Consider the following 16421-nt stretch of genomic DNA (forward strand, 5'->3'; position numbering starts at 1 on the left):
ACCTCTAGGTGTCTAGAATTAATTTATCACAATAATATCTTCAATAACTATGTATTTCCATATGCTCATTTGACAGATGGGGAAATTGAATCTGTAGAAGATAAAATACCTTGCCTGAGGTCCCACAGCTAATAAGCCATGGGATCAGGATCCCAGTGTGGCTCGCTTCTCACTCCAAACCCTGGGCTCTCAATATTTTTCGTCTGTTGTGCAAGATGACGCTAACAGCAAGTGGCAGGCCCAAGGACCCTAAGACACACGTTTTCTCGCACATTTTACTTCTCTGATATCGGGATGCATCTTTTCATCAACAGCATCCTGCAATCACTGTCTCATGTCTTACCTGTCCTGCCTGTGTATGCAGCCCTTGGTTGCTATTCCTGGTGAGCACTGGACAACTGCAGCCTTCAAGGCTTTGGCCAACAGACCGTTTAAGGACCACTTGAGGAAGGAGTAAAAGACTTGGTTGTTGTCTGAAAAACCTTCCCCTGACATCCTCTGGTTAGATCAGGAAAAGACCAGCATGGCTGTCAGTGCCCAGTGACAGTAACGTTGCCATCTCCTAAGAAGTGCTGCACCACCATGCCCTCAATAACATAGATGAAAATGCTTTGTGGAACGATGAGGACATCACTGACTTTGTGGAACCATGAGGACCTCAATGCCTTTGTGGAACCACGAGGACGTCAATGCCTTTGTGGAAACAGGAGGACATCAATGCCTTTGTGGAACCACGAGAACGTCAATGCCTTTGTGGAACGATGAGGACGTCAATGCCTTAGACGTCAATGCCTTTGTGGAACCATGAGGATGTCAATGACTTTGTGGAACCATGAGGATGTCAATTCCTTTGTGGAACCATGAGGACGTCAATGCCTTTGTGGAACAATGAGGACGTCAATGACTTGGTGGAATGATGAGGACATCAATGACTCTGGGTTGCAAAGTGATTCTGAAGAACCAGATGCTGAATGAGAAGAAACTTTTGGAATCCTTTAACAATTTATTTCTCTCCTATATTCCTTTTTTTTGTGTACACAAGAGTGATATATGACTGAGTATTTGTCTGAATAAGTTCTAAGCTCTTTCAATGAGTTTAAAATAAAATTTCTTACTGATACAAAAGCATAGAGTTGGTTTAATTGACAGTGGTTTGTGGGGTATTTTCCCTTTTATAGCAGTACATAATATAATTGTTCATCCTACAGTTGATGCATCTGTGAAATGATAAAATATAGTAGTGTTCCAACAAATCAACATACTTTTCACCATACAGAGCTGCTGGACCCTGTTTTTGTATTTTATGTATATATATTTTTTCTTTTATATTTTCTTTGCCTTACAAGAAAGCCAGGGATCAGAGTACAAGATCCAGATTACTGTGTCAAGCAAATGACTATTTGAGTATATATTATGAACCTATGAACAAGTAATCTTAGACATTTAAATCCTGATCAAGATTACTTAGAGTTTTTTTACTTATTATCCAGGGCCAGGTTTCAGCAAGCCACTGAGTCTGACAGACGTGAGCACATAGGAATTCTTTTCACTGACCTAAAGAAGCCTGTGTACTTGAAGCTACAGTTCACTTCAGATCCTAGAAAGCAGGGAGCACAAACATACTCTCAACCCTGGGCGTTTCATTTAAAGGTTTACAAGACTTCCACAGCAGGTCAGTAGTTTAAAAAACTTCCATCCAACATTCACTGTATTCCCAGCACTGTTGTTACTGCTGGATGGAGAAGAGCAGGTTATAAGCAGTTCAAATGGAGAGACAGGCACTCAAAATAAATCACATTGATATGATTTATCTCTGGTGCTAAGATGAACAGATGCACAGGGCTCATGGTGGAGGATCCCAGAGGCCAAAAATATGTGCTAAATAGTGATGTATGGGAAAACCAAAGGGAAGTTACTCTTTTCACCAGGAAGAAAAATTTCACCTTTGTAAGTTTTCCTGTATTCTTCAGTTGCTGAAGCTGAATGTTAAGTTGTCTAAGTCAAACTTTAGACTCTGGTAAGAGTGACTTCCATGTGGAAGCATATATTGTATACTGGCTGGATTAAAGGCTGGATGCCCTAATGTGAAATGTAAGATCTGAAAAATCAGTTTCATCTAACATGGGGTACTAACTGATATATAATCTTGAATATTTATCCAATAGCACGCAAGTATATTTTTCCATTAAATGTAAGCTGAGGCCAATTTATGAAGTTAATTGTTCTCCAGATGTCAACCAAAAGCTCAATCTAATAAACGTGAAGATGCTGTTGATCTCTGTGAAGTCAAATGCCTAGACAATGCTTTCTTTTCTATTTGAAGCAGTTCTTGAAATTTTGGGTTTTCCAGGAAGTGTAAGTCTACAACATTAAAAAAAAGTGATAATTCTCTAAGCCTGATCTGCCCTCTGGGATCTGAAGGAGTTCAGAACATACCATCTCAAAATATGCTACTCTGGCATATTGGCTATTTTGAGCTTAAGACACTTGAAAAACAGCAAATACAAGAAAAACACTATGACTTTACTTCTTTTTCTTAGAAGCGGGAGATAAAATTCCCATGTGAAAGGTGTCTTCCCTATACCATAAGGAAATTAACATTCTCATCATCAAGTAGGAGAGGTTGAGACAGAGAGAATTCTACACAAACAAACCTTGTTAAAACAATTCTTCTCTTCCTTTAGCCTCCCAACAGAGTTCAGTCACTTTTCCACAATTGCCTCTCTTTGTTCAACCCAATATAAAAGCAACTAGGTTTGCCATTTCTTTGGGTTTCATTCCTTATGAAGGCTCCTGTGTCACATAAAACTTGTATTAAATAAATGCGCCTGCTTTTCTCCTGTTGATTTGTCTTATGTCAATTTAATTCTCATGCCCAATTAAAAAGAACCCTAAGAGGATAAGGGTAAAAGTTTGCCCCCCCTAGAGAACTTACTCCCGGAATGCCTCTTAATTTATTGCATCTTATACATTTTTCTTTCTGGACCATCAAGTAAAAATTACCATCTGCCTTTATTTTCTCTCAATATTTATCATTTAATTATCTGTATGGTTTCTAGTGGTGCTGCTTTAATCATATGCATACAATTGAGTTCTGTCCTGCTTAATTTGCTATCATTCGTGCAACAATGACCTATTCAGCATGTACCATGGGCCAGGTACAGTGTTAAGTGCTATATGAGGGGACCTGTCTGAATATGGTGAAGAACATGGGCTTCAGACTCAGACAAACTTGCCTTTGAATCCCAACTTCTACCGTTTGCTAGCTGTGAAGGTGGATTTACCAAGTAGCTAACAAAACTAATAATATTTTCTCCCACTCTGTGACTTATCTTTTCATTTTATTAACAGTCTCTCTTGAAAAGCAGAAGTTTTAATTTTGATAAAAATTCAATTTATTAACTTGTCCTTTTATGGATCATGCTTTTGGTGTCATTTATAAGAAATCGTTGACTAACCCAACATCACAAAATATTTACCCTATGTTTAGTTATAGAAGATTTATTTTGTTAGCTTTGTATTTAGGTCTATGATCCATTTTCAGTTAATTTTTGTGTATGGATTGAAGTTCAATTTTTTTGCATATGGATATCTAATTTTTTCAGCATCATTTATTGAAAAGACCGTCCTTTCTCCATTGAATTACCTCTGCACCTTTAAAACATCAATTGTCAATATATGTGAGTCTATTTTTTTCCACCCTATGAACAGAGTGTATCTTACCATTAAATTAGGTCTTCCTTAATCTCCCTCACTAGTGTCTGAAGTTTTCTACCTACAAATATTTCACATATTTTATTAAATTTATTCCTAAGTATTTCATATTTTTGATGCCATTGCAAGTAGTATTTTTTTAAGTTTCAATTTCTGGTTGTTTGTTGCTACTATATAGAAATACAATTGATTTTTTATTACAAATTTATTGAGATATAATTCATACATCATAACATTTATCCTTTTAAATTGCATAATTTAGTGGTTTTTTAGTTTATTCACAGAGTTGTACAACCATCACCACTATCTAATTTTAAAATATTTTTGAGGCCAGCCCGGTGGCATAGTGGTTAAGTTCACGCTCTCCACTTTGGCGGCCCAGGCTTTACCAGTTCGAATCCTGGGCATGGACCTGTGTACTGCTCATCAAGCTATGCTGTTGTGGCATCCCACATACAAAATAGAGGAAGACTGGCATAGATGTTAGCTCAGGGACAATCTTCCTCAAGCAAAAAGAGGAGGATTGGCAATGGATGTTAGCTCAGGGCCAATCTTCCTCACCAAAAAATAAAAATATTTTATCATCTGAAAAGAAACTCATCCCCAGTCACTCAATAGTCCCTCCTTCCCTAGCCCCTGACAACCAGTAATCTAATTTCTGCCTCTATTTATTTGCCTGTTCTGCATGTTTCATCCTGTATCTGGTGAGATATTATTCTCATATTTTCCTTTTATTCTCTAGACATGGTTTCCTTTAGTTGTTGGCCATATTGATTATAGCTCATTTAAAGTCTTGTTTTGTAAGTTCAACAGCTGGGCTTCTTAAGGGACAATTTCTATCGATTGCTTTTTTTCCCTCTGTGTATGGGCCATACTTTCCTGTCTGTGTGCACGTCTTATAATTTTTGGTGAAAATTGGACATTTTAGATAATGTCACAATTTTGACAATCAGATTTCCGCCCCCCCCCACCCTCCCTACCTGCTGCCCAGGGTTTGTTGTTGTTTGTTCTTGTCATTATTTTGCTGTTTGTTTTGTGACTTTCCTGAACTAATTCTGTTAAATCTGCATTCTTTGTCATGTGCAGCCACCTAAGTCTCTGCTCAGCTAGCTTAATGGTCAGCTAAAAATTGGACAAAGATCTCCTTAAATGCCTTGAGTCAATAAATTTCCAAGCATTTGCTGGAGAGGTTCTGTGTTTGTATTGGGCATGTTTTCAAAGCTCCAATAGGTGGTTTACAATTCTGCCTTAACCTTCAACTCCTGCTTTCACAGAGGCTCAAGCTTAGTCAGAGGTGAGAGATTAGGGCCTTCTTAAGTTTTTCCTGGTCGTGCACTGAGCTCTGCACTTGTGTGCAATCTTCTAGATTCCTACCAATATGTCAGAGCTTTTCAAATTTCCCTATGGACATCTCATTCCTTAGTTTTTCCTTTTATGTTTTTAGGTTAGCCTCCTCTAAGCCCAACCAGCATCATTGCCTCAGGCAGCTGTGATGTTAAACAACTACCACTGATTGTTTTTAGCCAACACCCTAATGATAGGGCTGTTCTCATAGAGCAAGCTCTGAGTCAGGTCAAACAAAGAGAAGCCCTGAAAATAGAGCATTTCAGGGAGCTGCCTGACAGGTCAAAGTGTGACAAATCTTTTGGGGTAAGGCCATTAAGGAGATCCAAACCCATTCTTGCCCATCCACTGACTGTGAAGCTGCTGGTTTTCACTGTACTTGTGAGGCTTTTGGTTTACAAGGTTAGCATGGAGCTGGGGAAAAGGAGATGGAAATAGGACAAGTTAGAACACCAAAAGCTCATGGTTCTTACCAAAATTCAACTGGCTTTCTTCAATAAATGCCCTTCCAATTGTTGCAAGCCTTTGGTCAATTTCCAGAGATTTGAAAAAATTGATTTTGATAATTTTTACTAGAGTTGTCATGGAGGATTGCTTTCATGGAGGATCAGACTTTTAGAGGGCTTTGCCATTCTGAAAGTGCTTCCAACACAATTGGTTTTTATATATAGCTCTTTCATCATATAACCTCACTAAACTCACTTAGGGTACCAGTACCTTCTTTACAGATTCACTTGGTCCAAAATGTGGACCAATGAATTTCAGCCTCTGATGGGTCTTGTTAGCCTGTCCTCATCCTCTGGGAAGAAAAGAGTCAGGGTAAACAGAGAGACTAGAAGTCTTGGCAGACATTACTTTGGCTCAAAAGCAAGGAGCAGGGCTCCTCCTCTGCCTACTATCCACCTGTGATAAACTCACATGGGCAAGCCTCCTCTCAGGGAGCAAGAGCTCCATCGTTTCTGTTTTATCTGCAAGTGGTCATGGGAAGCAGTCTGAGCTCTGAAAGCCTGGCTAGAAAAGAAAACTCAGGGGCCGGCCCTGTGGTTTAGTGGTTAAGTGCGTGTGCTTGGCTGCTGGCAGTCCGGGTTTGGATCCCAGGTGCGCACCAACGCACCGCTTGTCTGGCCATGCTGAGGCCGTGTCCCACACACAGCAACTAGAGGGATGTGCAACTATGACGTACAACTATCTACTGGGGCTTTGGGGAGAAAAGGGAAAAAAAAAGGAGGAAGATTGGCAATAGATCTTAGCTCAGGGCGTGTCTTCCTCACCAAAAAGAGGAGGATGTTAGCTCAGGGCTGATCTTCCTCACCAAAAAAAAAAACAAAGAAATTGAAAAGAAAACTCAGCATCTGCTATGCAGACCCAACTCTCTCTATTGACATGTGAATCATGTAAGTCCAATGGCTTGTTTTGGACTTAGAATGCCCAGACACTAGCCTAAGACTTAGCCATTTTCTCCATTCTATTGTTCCTCTGAAAGTCCTGATTCTAGAAGATTGATAGGGGCTCTTTCTGATCCATTTATTAGTCATTGATTTTTAATATAAAGGATTTACTTTCCATTTGCATATATCCATTCTTTGCATTTATCTACTTTTTTTTCTGATCTCTCTGGAGGGGAGAATGAAGGAATCTTGTGATGAGACTGCTGTGGGAGCTTTCCCAAGCTGAAAAACAATCCAGTTACTAAAAATTTCTTTGACTCAACAGTGTAATTTTAATCCTACAATGGCCTGAATGTTAGAGAGGCATGTGGTCAAGTTTTGAACATATGACACCCTCACGTGTGGTCACAGAAGAAAACTTTGGACCCAGCAGTTAAAGACAGAATTTTCACTTCGCCGTTAAATCCTAGAGCCTTTCCAGTTGTGCTTGCTTCACTTCAAAACCTCAAAAGCACCTATGTGATGAGACCTGTCAGTGAACTTGAGTTGGGAATAAGTGTCTCCGAGGACAGAGAAGACAAAGTGAGCCACAAGCTCATGACTCGTCTTTATGGATGGTGCTGCTTTTCTCTCTCCTTGAGGCCTCTTTGACAGAGGAGACGATGGATAGGGCTTTGAATCTTCAAGTCATTTTAAAAGCAGCAAACTGGTGAAGTTGAATCTGTTTATGCTCAGAACTTGCAGCAATTTATGTGCATCAGGTCATTTAATGGTCCTGATTTTCCGACAAGATTAGAAACTTGTTCTTCAAATAGGTGGCAGGTATTGATGACAGATAGAGGGGGAGAATGAAGTCTGTCTAAATACAATACAGAAAGACATATTTTTCTACCCTATAGATTTCATATTAATAAGACCTGTCTAAGAAGGCCATAAGATCAATACTTGCCAGCACATATTCTCCCAACGAGATTCGCATCTTCTAGTCTGCTCAATTTATTTGGTTGCCTGAATATCACACATCACAGTAAAAGCAGGTAAAAGTGTCAAGTAACTTCCTCCTCTTCCTTGCTGATCAGAACCTTCAGTTCATGGCTGGTTTGTTGTCATGACATAAACACTACTCAGACACACTGGCCACATATAGTGTTTTCAGTCCTTGGAGCCCAAATCTACACACAATGTGGGGCTTTACATCTTTGGGCTATCGTTTCCTCACTCAGTAATCAGGGAGCTCAGAATTCAGGGCTTTAGGCTTCAAATCTCATACAAGAGTCTGAAAGGGCTGTAGATTACTCGCAACTGACATGATGCCCTGGAGACCAGTCTGCGTTTGGCTGCACCAAGCCTACTGAAGCCTGTAAGAAGCTCTTACACAATTAGCTTGCCACGGTTCTTTCAGAGCCAGAAGCCAAGAGCAAAAAAATTAGATTGCACAAATTCAGTATATTAAGAACTCAAGTGCCAGGCACATGCTGTAAATGGAGTAAAGAAACTTCAGGCCACAATCTGCCCTTATCTCTACCCATTTAATTTGCTCCACTATAGAGAGTACATTAAATAGATAATTGCCTCTGTCTCCCCCCACCCCAGTCCGCTTGGAAATACCATGCTTTCTTCTTGCAACAGATGATGAATTATATTTATTAGTAATAATAAAGAATTCTGTCTTTTATTCTTATAACTCATCTGAAATGTCACATATTTGAATACTTTGACATGCACGCTTAATTGACCTTTGGTGGAAACATGCCAGGGAAGAAAGGCTCAAGGTAAATGGAACCTCTTGGTAATTCAGACTTTCTATTTGGGGCAGGACTTAGAGAAGTGTTAATCTCTCAGGGCATGAAAGAATTTATAAAGTTATTTGAAACCAATGAATAGTTGTAATTACGTGTTTTCAATCTGAGCAACTTCACTTTTACTGGAATAGAAAAAAGAGAATACACGTTGAAGTCAGACAAGAAAACTCATTCACGTGCCCACCAGTTGGAATTAGCCAGTGTTAACTTTTTGGCACATTTGCTTCTGTTTTTTTTTCTCAGGTTTTAAAAAAGTACACAAGTTATATATGAACATATGATCATTTCTTTAAAAATTAGAATATTACATTTAGAAATAAAATCTCATCTTGATCTTGACCTCATGATCCATATCGACTCAAACTCCAAGCAGATACAATCATCATTATCAGAGTTCTTTTATGTACGTTTACACAGACGTACACACACCGAAAATATTATTTTTCTGATTTTTTAACATAAAATAGTTGTACACTTTAACAGCTTACTTTTCTTTCTTTCTTTTTTTTTTTGGTGAAGAAGATTAGCCCTGAGCTAACATCTGTTGCCAATCCTCTTTTTGCTGGAGAAGATTGGCCCTGGGCTAATATCCATGCCCATCTTCCTCTACTTTATACGTGGGATGCCTGCCACAGCATGGCTTGATAAGCAATGCGTAGGTCCACGCCTGGGATCTGAACCCATGAATCCTGTGCCACTGAAGCAGAGTGTGTGAACTTAACCACTATGCCACCAGGCTGGCCCCAACAGCTTACTTTTTTATTTAACATTTTTGAGATCTATATTGACAAATAGACATATATTCATTCTTATAACAACTGAATAATAATCCACCGTATTTCATTTCGCTTCATTATTCTCTTATTGCATTGTGTGGTTACTTTCTTTCATTTTCTTTTCTACAACAAAGCATGTGTAATACTCACCTTTGTGTCTGTCTCCTTATCCATATGTATTTTTTTAAACTCAGAGACTTGAAAGTAGAATTGCTGAGAAATCGGGTATGTACATTTTCACATTTAATAGATATGACCAAATTGTCTTCTAGAATGGTTGTAATGATTTTTATTCCCGCCAGTGATGTGTCTGAGAACTTGATTTTTTTATTCCCTCATCAATATTTAATACTGCTAGATCTTAAAATGTTGGCCTATCTGATGGATAAAAAACAGTATCTCATTATTTTAATTTACATTTTCCTGATTATGGGTGACTTTCATGTTCTTTTCATGTGTTCTTTGGCTTGTTAGATGCTGTGAATACAGAAGTGGTACATTTTGCACAGGTTTCCTGTTGTTTGTCTTTGTCTTGAATTGTGGGAGTTCTCTTGGTATCATATCTTTAAAAATAATTTTTCGTTATTTGTGTTCTTCTAGCTATAGATTGTCTTATCTTTGCACACGCATATTTCTGGTTAAGTAGAATTTTTAAACTCTGATATAGCCACGTTTGTTAATGTTTTTCTCTTTTATTTTTTTTATTTTGGGCTAATTTAATCAATATATTTCTAACCTAAGTTCATAAAGTTAGTCTTTTTTTGACTCAGTTCATTTTTTTTCATATTTATGTTTTTGTTGCATCTGGACTTTATTTTTTGTTTCACCATTTAATTTTTTCCATAGAGATAGGTAATTGTTTCAACAACATGTGTTTAATCATCCAAATTCTCCCCCTACTGACTTGTAATGCTTCCCTATCACGCATACATACTTTTGTCTATAAGTCGGCTCTTTTCTGTTGCACTTACCTATTCATCTATTCCTGAGCCAATTTTGCTACTCTAAAATGACTATAGCTTTATAAAGCTTCTTGCTGAATAGTAGATTACGTGGCCTTATCTTGTTTATTTTATTTTTTGTCCAATTTATTCTTGCACATTTATGCTTCCATATAAATTTAGAATCCATTAAAAAACTTCCACAAATAATTTCATTTAGATTTTGATTGAGATTGCATTAAATTTATAAATTAGTTTTCAAAGAATTGATATAATATTGAAATTTTCCATGTACCATTTATTTAGGTGTTTCATGTCCTTCATTTTATTATTTTCTTTTCTTTTTTTTTTGGCTTCCAACTGTATTAGTCTCTTTTTATGCTTTTGATAATCTCTTCCAGAGTTATCTCCTTCTATTTGTAGGTGCTGAAATGTGTAAGGAATACACTTCACATGTTGGCACTGCTGTGAGCACAGTCTTTCCCTTTACTTCAACTCAAAATTAAGACTTGTGATTCTTTGTTTCTATATTCCAGTCCTAGAAGTAGTTTTCACTGTAGAAGTTATCTAAAGACAGTCTTATGCTTTCTAGTAGTGGTCTACACCCAACCGGGCTCTAGCTTCTCCAGGAACACTATACAAGATAGATTTAAACATGTATTAATCTAAGAGGCATTCTCTCAAATGAGTTACGAGGCATTTTATTTTTAGACAACCTATAGGACACGTTTTTTCCTCAAAAACAATGCCTCCGCTCCAGATAAATCTAAGTCAAAATAAATGAGGAGCTGAAGATAACGTCAGTCCCATTGGTCTAAGTCCTGGTGTTGTGTGGACAAAAAGCCGCAGCCAGTTATGACGGGTGTAGATCCAAAGTAACAGCCAAATTTGCTAACATTTTTCCATTCCTAAACCATCTTTAAAGAAAATCATCTATGGCGTCACACCATCCTCAAGCAGTCCAGCAGAGCAACCATGCCATCTGGATTCACGTTTTCACCCATAAAGAACTGGTAGTTTTTGAAATGAGCAAGGATGTGCTTGATTTGTCCTGCAGCCCCTGTCATAAAAGGTTTTACTCTTTCTGATCGCTGTTCTTCAAGTTTGCCTTTGATGGATTTCATGTAATCTTTGATGTAATCTTGCAGGCTTCTTTGGTGAAGCTGGTTTCCCGCCAAGTGATGGTTCATGACAATATCAACACCAGTGATGACCGTGCCTTCGGGACCTTCGCCCTCGGAGCCTTCAGCAGAGGCATTTCCACCAATGAGTGAGTCATCAATGTTACCCTCTCTCCTACTCACCATCTTCCCCTCCACCTCCAGGCACAGCCCTTCCGCAATCTCCCGGATCTTGTAGATGTTGGAGAACATCTCATCATGGCTGATGAGGTCCCGGTAGATGATCACGCTGACAGCCAGAGGGAGACAACGGCGGTGCAACTTAACAGGAGCCTGGAGCTCGGAGCAAGCGCCCTGGGGGTAGGGGAAGTGGGCAGAAAAGGCCCACTCAGCCACTCCCCAACCTCTCATAGAGGGAACTTCCACCTGCGTCATCGCCCGCTGTGCCTCCCTGTTATTTTCTTAGTGAGGCTCATTCACTTTTGCTAATATTATTTTTAATTACTTTGTAATTTTAAAACTGTTTTGAATGAAATATTTTACCTGATTTTTTCTTATTGAACATTGATGTTATTTAATTTAGAGTTGAATTTGAGTTTTATGTGTGGCTCCTCCCATCAGCTATGTGTCTGAGATGTATATGAGATACTTGCTGCAACCTCTTATGAGTTCTAATAGTTTGTTCATTGACATTTTTGAATTTTCTTATGCTTACAGTCCCTCCCTATTTTATATTTCCACATTTCTTAACTCTGAGAATAGTCTACCCTCTTGTGAACTCATTTATGCATTTAAAACAGTTTTTAAAAATGTTATCCAGCATTTCTAGGTGTTCCACCTATAGGAGAGTTTGGAGTTATATGCTCTACCTGAACACTGTAAATTATATTTTAGAAATTTACCCATTTCGTCCAGGTATTGGAGTAAAGTTATTCAGGGACTTCCATTATTAAAAAAAAAAAAAAAAACGAACACAAACCCCAAACCAAAAAGACAAATTTATTTATCTCTATTTGAAACAGTTATATATATTTTATATATATTTTAAATTTTTACTTTTGAAACAATTTCAAACTGTTGCAAGTAAGTACAAAAAAATTTTTTCCCCCAAGAATCATTTGAGAGTAAGTTGCTGACATGTTGTCCCATCACCCCCAAATACTTTAGTGTGTACTTCCTACAAACAAGATCATTTTTCTGCAGACCAAAAGTCCATTCATCAACATTAGGAAATGATCACTGACTCATTACTGCAATCTGTTCCACAAAGCCAGTTCGAGCTTTGCCAGTCGCCCATAAATGTGCTTCATAGCAGAAGGATCCAGTCCAGCACCATGCATTGCATTATGCTGTGTTGCTTCAGTCTCCTTCAATTTGGAACAGTTCCTCGGTCTTCCCTTGATTTATTTGACCCTGACAATTTTGAGCATTACAAGTTAGTAATTTGTAGAATGTCTCTCAATTTGAGTTTGATGATTCCACATGATTAGATTCAGGTTATGCATCTTTGGCAGGAATATCACTGAAATGATGCTGTATTCTTCTCATTGCATCCTAGAAGGTGGGAGTTTGATCTCGATTTGTCACGTTATTGGGACTTGATTAAAGTGGTGTCTGCCAGGCTTCTCTGCTGTAAAGTTACCCATTTCCCCTTTGTAATTAACATGATTTTATGGGAAGTTACTCTGAAACTATGTAAATATTCCATCCATATCACACTTTCCATTCATTTATTTCTTCCTTTGTATCAAGTGAGATGCAATATTTTATTCACTAGATTATTATTTATTCATGAGGTAATCTGTTTCTTTACTATTTTTTTTTTTTTTGCTGAGGAAGATTCACCCTGTGATAACATCTGTTGCCAATCTTCCTCTTTTTTTTCTTTTTTCTCCCCAAAGCTCCAGTACGTAGTTGTGTATCATAGTTGTAGAGTTGTAGCTCTATCTGTGTAGGATGCCACCTCAGCGTAGCTTGATGAGTGGTGAGTAAGTCCGTGCCCAGGACCTGAACTGGCAAACGCCAGGCTGCCAAAGCAGAATTCGAGAACTTAACTGCTACGCCACTCGACCAGCCCCATGATATCTGCAATTCTAATCAAACATCCCAATGTTCTTTCTAATTTTCCCTCTTTCCATATTTTAAACCCCTTTTCCAATAATGAGACAGCTAGCTGCCATTATCCTTAACATATTTATTTAATCCTGTATGTAGCTCTCTTCACTGCCGTTGCTCCTTTCCCCTCTTCTCCTTCCCCCTGACCTAGTGCTGTGGAAGGATGCCTTCCTTTCTTCTTTTGGGCTCCAACACCCCATCTACTGCTCCCCTATTCACATGGATGCCCTACTTACCCACCTTGGACCGAGTCATTCCTCGCATGGTAGCCCTCTTCTCCCCTCTTGGGCTCCGACATTCCATACCAATCCCCTCGCTGTGTGGACACTGTCTTTAACATGCTCAGCCCTCTAGATCTCATGCTGGGCCTTCCTCCTAGATAGACACCCTCCTCGATTTTCTCTGGCTCTGACATCCTGTGTTGGCCTCCTGTGGACACCCTCAGGTGTACTCTGCTCAGGCTCCAGTATCCTGCTCTTGGCTTGCTGCTGACAAGAATCCCTCCTAAGCTCACGGGGCTCTAATATCCCATGCCTCTGGGTCTACTTCCCTCCACCCCCAGGTGGATGCCCTCTGACATCCTATGGACTCTCTTCCAAGATGCCCCCCTGTATAGAGGCCCTCTTCCCTCTGCTCAGACTCCAAAAACCTGTACCTTAAGGCCCTGGTGATGCCCTCCTCGCTCTACCTGATTTCTGACACAGTGGCTGTGCCCAGACTATTGCTCTTGGTGCCTTTCTTGTGGACACCCTCATCACCCTGCCCAGACTGCCAAGGCCATATCAGGCTTCCCTCCTTGCGGGGACATCCTCCCCACTCTGCTTGGTCTCTGACATTTCATGCTGAGCCTCCATGATTCTCCTCCAACACCCACACTGCATAGACACCCATCGTGCTCAGCTCCATCTAACGCATGTGCTTTGAATTGTTGGAGAAGGGAAGGAAAACTTGTCAAATTTGGCAGCTTTCCTTATATTTTGAGGCTGTATTATTAGGTGAATATAGATTTATGATCGTTTTAAATTCTTGATGGATTTTTGGTCATTTTAGCCACATGAATGTCCCTATTGACTTCAGTTAATTCTTTTCATATTGAATTGTTTTTTTTGGATATATATACAAACTTTATTTTGGTCAGTATTTGTCTGTTATATCTTTTCCTAAATTTTTTATGTTCCATTTTTTTGGGGTAGTATTATTTTAGGTGTCCCTTATAAACTATATCCAGATGCATTTTTAGTCTAATCCGAGAACTTTTTAAGAGATGATTTAAAATCAATACCTGTATTTTCATTACTAATATATTTGAATTTATTTCTTCCATATTATTTAGTATTTACCATTTAATACAAGGTTTGTTTCCCTCTCCTTTCTTATTTCAGTATTTGTATTCTATATTGTATAAATATATAGTTAATGAAAATTTAAAATGTATTTTTTCCTAGCTAAATAGAAAGGTAATCTGTACTTCCGCCAGCCCTGGTGGTCTAGTGGTTAAGATTTGGAGCTCTCACCACCATGGCCCGGGTTCATGTCCAAGTCAGGGAAGCACACCACCCATCTATCGGTTGCCATACTGTGTCAGCTCTGTGTTGCTATGATGCTGAAAGCTGTGCCACTGGGATTTCAAATACCAGCAGGGTCACCCATGGTGGACAGGCTTCAGCAGAGCTTCTAGACTAAGACAGAGTAGGAAGAAGGACCTGGCTACCCACTTCTGAAAAAATTGGCCATGAAAACTCTGTGAATAACAGTGGAGCATTGTCTGATATAGTGCCCGAAGGGGAGAGGATGGTGTAAAAAGACCAGGAGGGTTCCTCTCTGCTGTACATAGGGCTGCTAGGAGTTGGAATCCACTCGATGGCATTAACAACAACAAAATCTGTACTTCAATTCTCCACAGATAAAACAAAAGAGTTGAAATATTTTATTTCCTTCTCCTGTCTCCTACCTTCCAACTTCCAATTTTATTTCTTGGCTTATAACCCAAAACATTCTGTTTTGTAATTATTTTTTATAGAAAATACACATTTAGATTTACCAATTATTATTATTTTTTTTTACTAATTTCTTTGCTTACCCTTAATTTTTTATTCCACATAGTCTTTAGACTTCTTTTTTTTCTCTCAATAGAGTCTATTCTTTGCTGGTTCTGTCAATGAAAATCTGAGGCAAACTGTCTAAAATATGGCCTGTCTGAAGTTATTGGTAATGGACCTTTACACTTGGATGATTCTTCAGTTGGATAGAGAATTCTAAAATCAGAGTTTCCCTCTGTTGACTTCTGGCATTCCACATTTCCAAAAACAAACATAATGTCAAGCAGACTTATGTTTCTTTCCTCCTGGTAACTTTTGGGATATTCTCTCTCTTATCATTAATGTTCTGAAGTTTCATTACGTACCTGGAGGCGTGAATTGAAAAAACACTATCCTGCCTCTTGTTTTGTGTTTACATAGCTTATCGTTTTAAGGATTTAAAAATACTTATCTTGAGATACTTTTCAGATTGGTGTTGTCTATTTCCTTTGGTGTAACCTCTTCCATTTGCGGTGTCATTTACAATGTTTATCTTCTTAAGCATTTTATGTCTCTCGTTTGTAAGCTCACACTCCACACATTTCTCCCATGTTTTTCTCTCACAGAAAACCACAGTCTGTTTCAGAGCTCGAGGCCAGGATGCATTTTGTGCTCAGAGATGCTCCTGCATGAGTGATGCATTTCCTGCCCGGTGCATGCTGATGGCAGGACACCACTCACCCTTCACGTATGAGGGATGATACTAGAAACCACGGCTACTGGAAATGGCTGATTTCTCTAGCAACCTTGAGAAGTGTGCAAGGCTGTCCCAATCTCTATTCATGGGAGAGAGTTGTGTTTCACACTCAGCTCCTGGGGGTGGTGTTAATTTGGTCTTTAGCTGTGGAGATCTGGGAGAGCCTGGCCGCTGCCTCTGCGCTTTCTGCTTAGATCCACGCCTAGCTCTCTGGCACCAAGTGGCACTAAGTGATTTTAGTCTCTGACAATTACCAGATATTCCCTTTGGTTATTTTCTTGTAGTAAATGGCTCCCTTTCTTATTTTCATAAGTAGCTATGTGTTTATTAATTCTGAAACTTTTAAAACCATTTCCATTTGGAGGGAGTGGAGATTTCAGAATGTGTTTAAGCCACTTTCATAAATATTAGATCTTCCTTGGCCTAGAGGAAGCCGAGACTCTTT

General features: G+C 38.9%; 1 pseudogene; it reads right to left on the bottom strand.

The window, feature by feature from the left end:
- Positions 1-10856: 10856 nt before the first annotated feature.
- LOC101400647 (translationally-controlled tumor protein-like) lies at positions 10857-11369 on the bottom strand (annotated as a pseudogene).
- Between the last annotated feature and the right edge of the window lie 5052 nt (positions 11370-16421).

This window comes from Ceratotherium simum, chromosome 36 (assembly GCF_057802395.1).
Source record: "Ceratotherium simum simum isolate JZ-2026a chromosome 36, ASM5780239v1, whole genome shotgun sequence".
In the NCBI taxonomy this organism is placed as follows: Eukaryota; Metazoa; Chordata; class Mammalia; order Perissodactyla; family Rhinocerotidae; genus Ceratotherium; species Ceratotherium simum.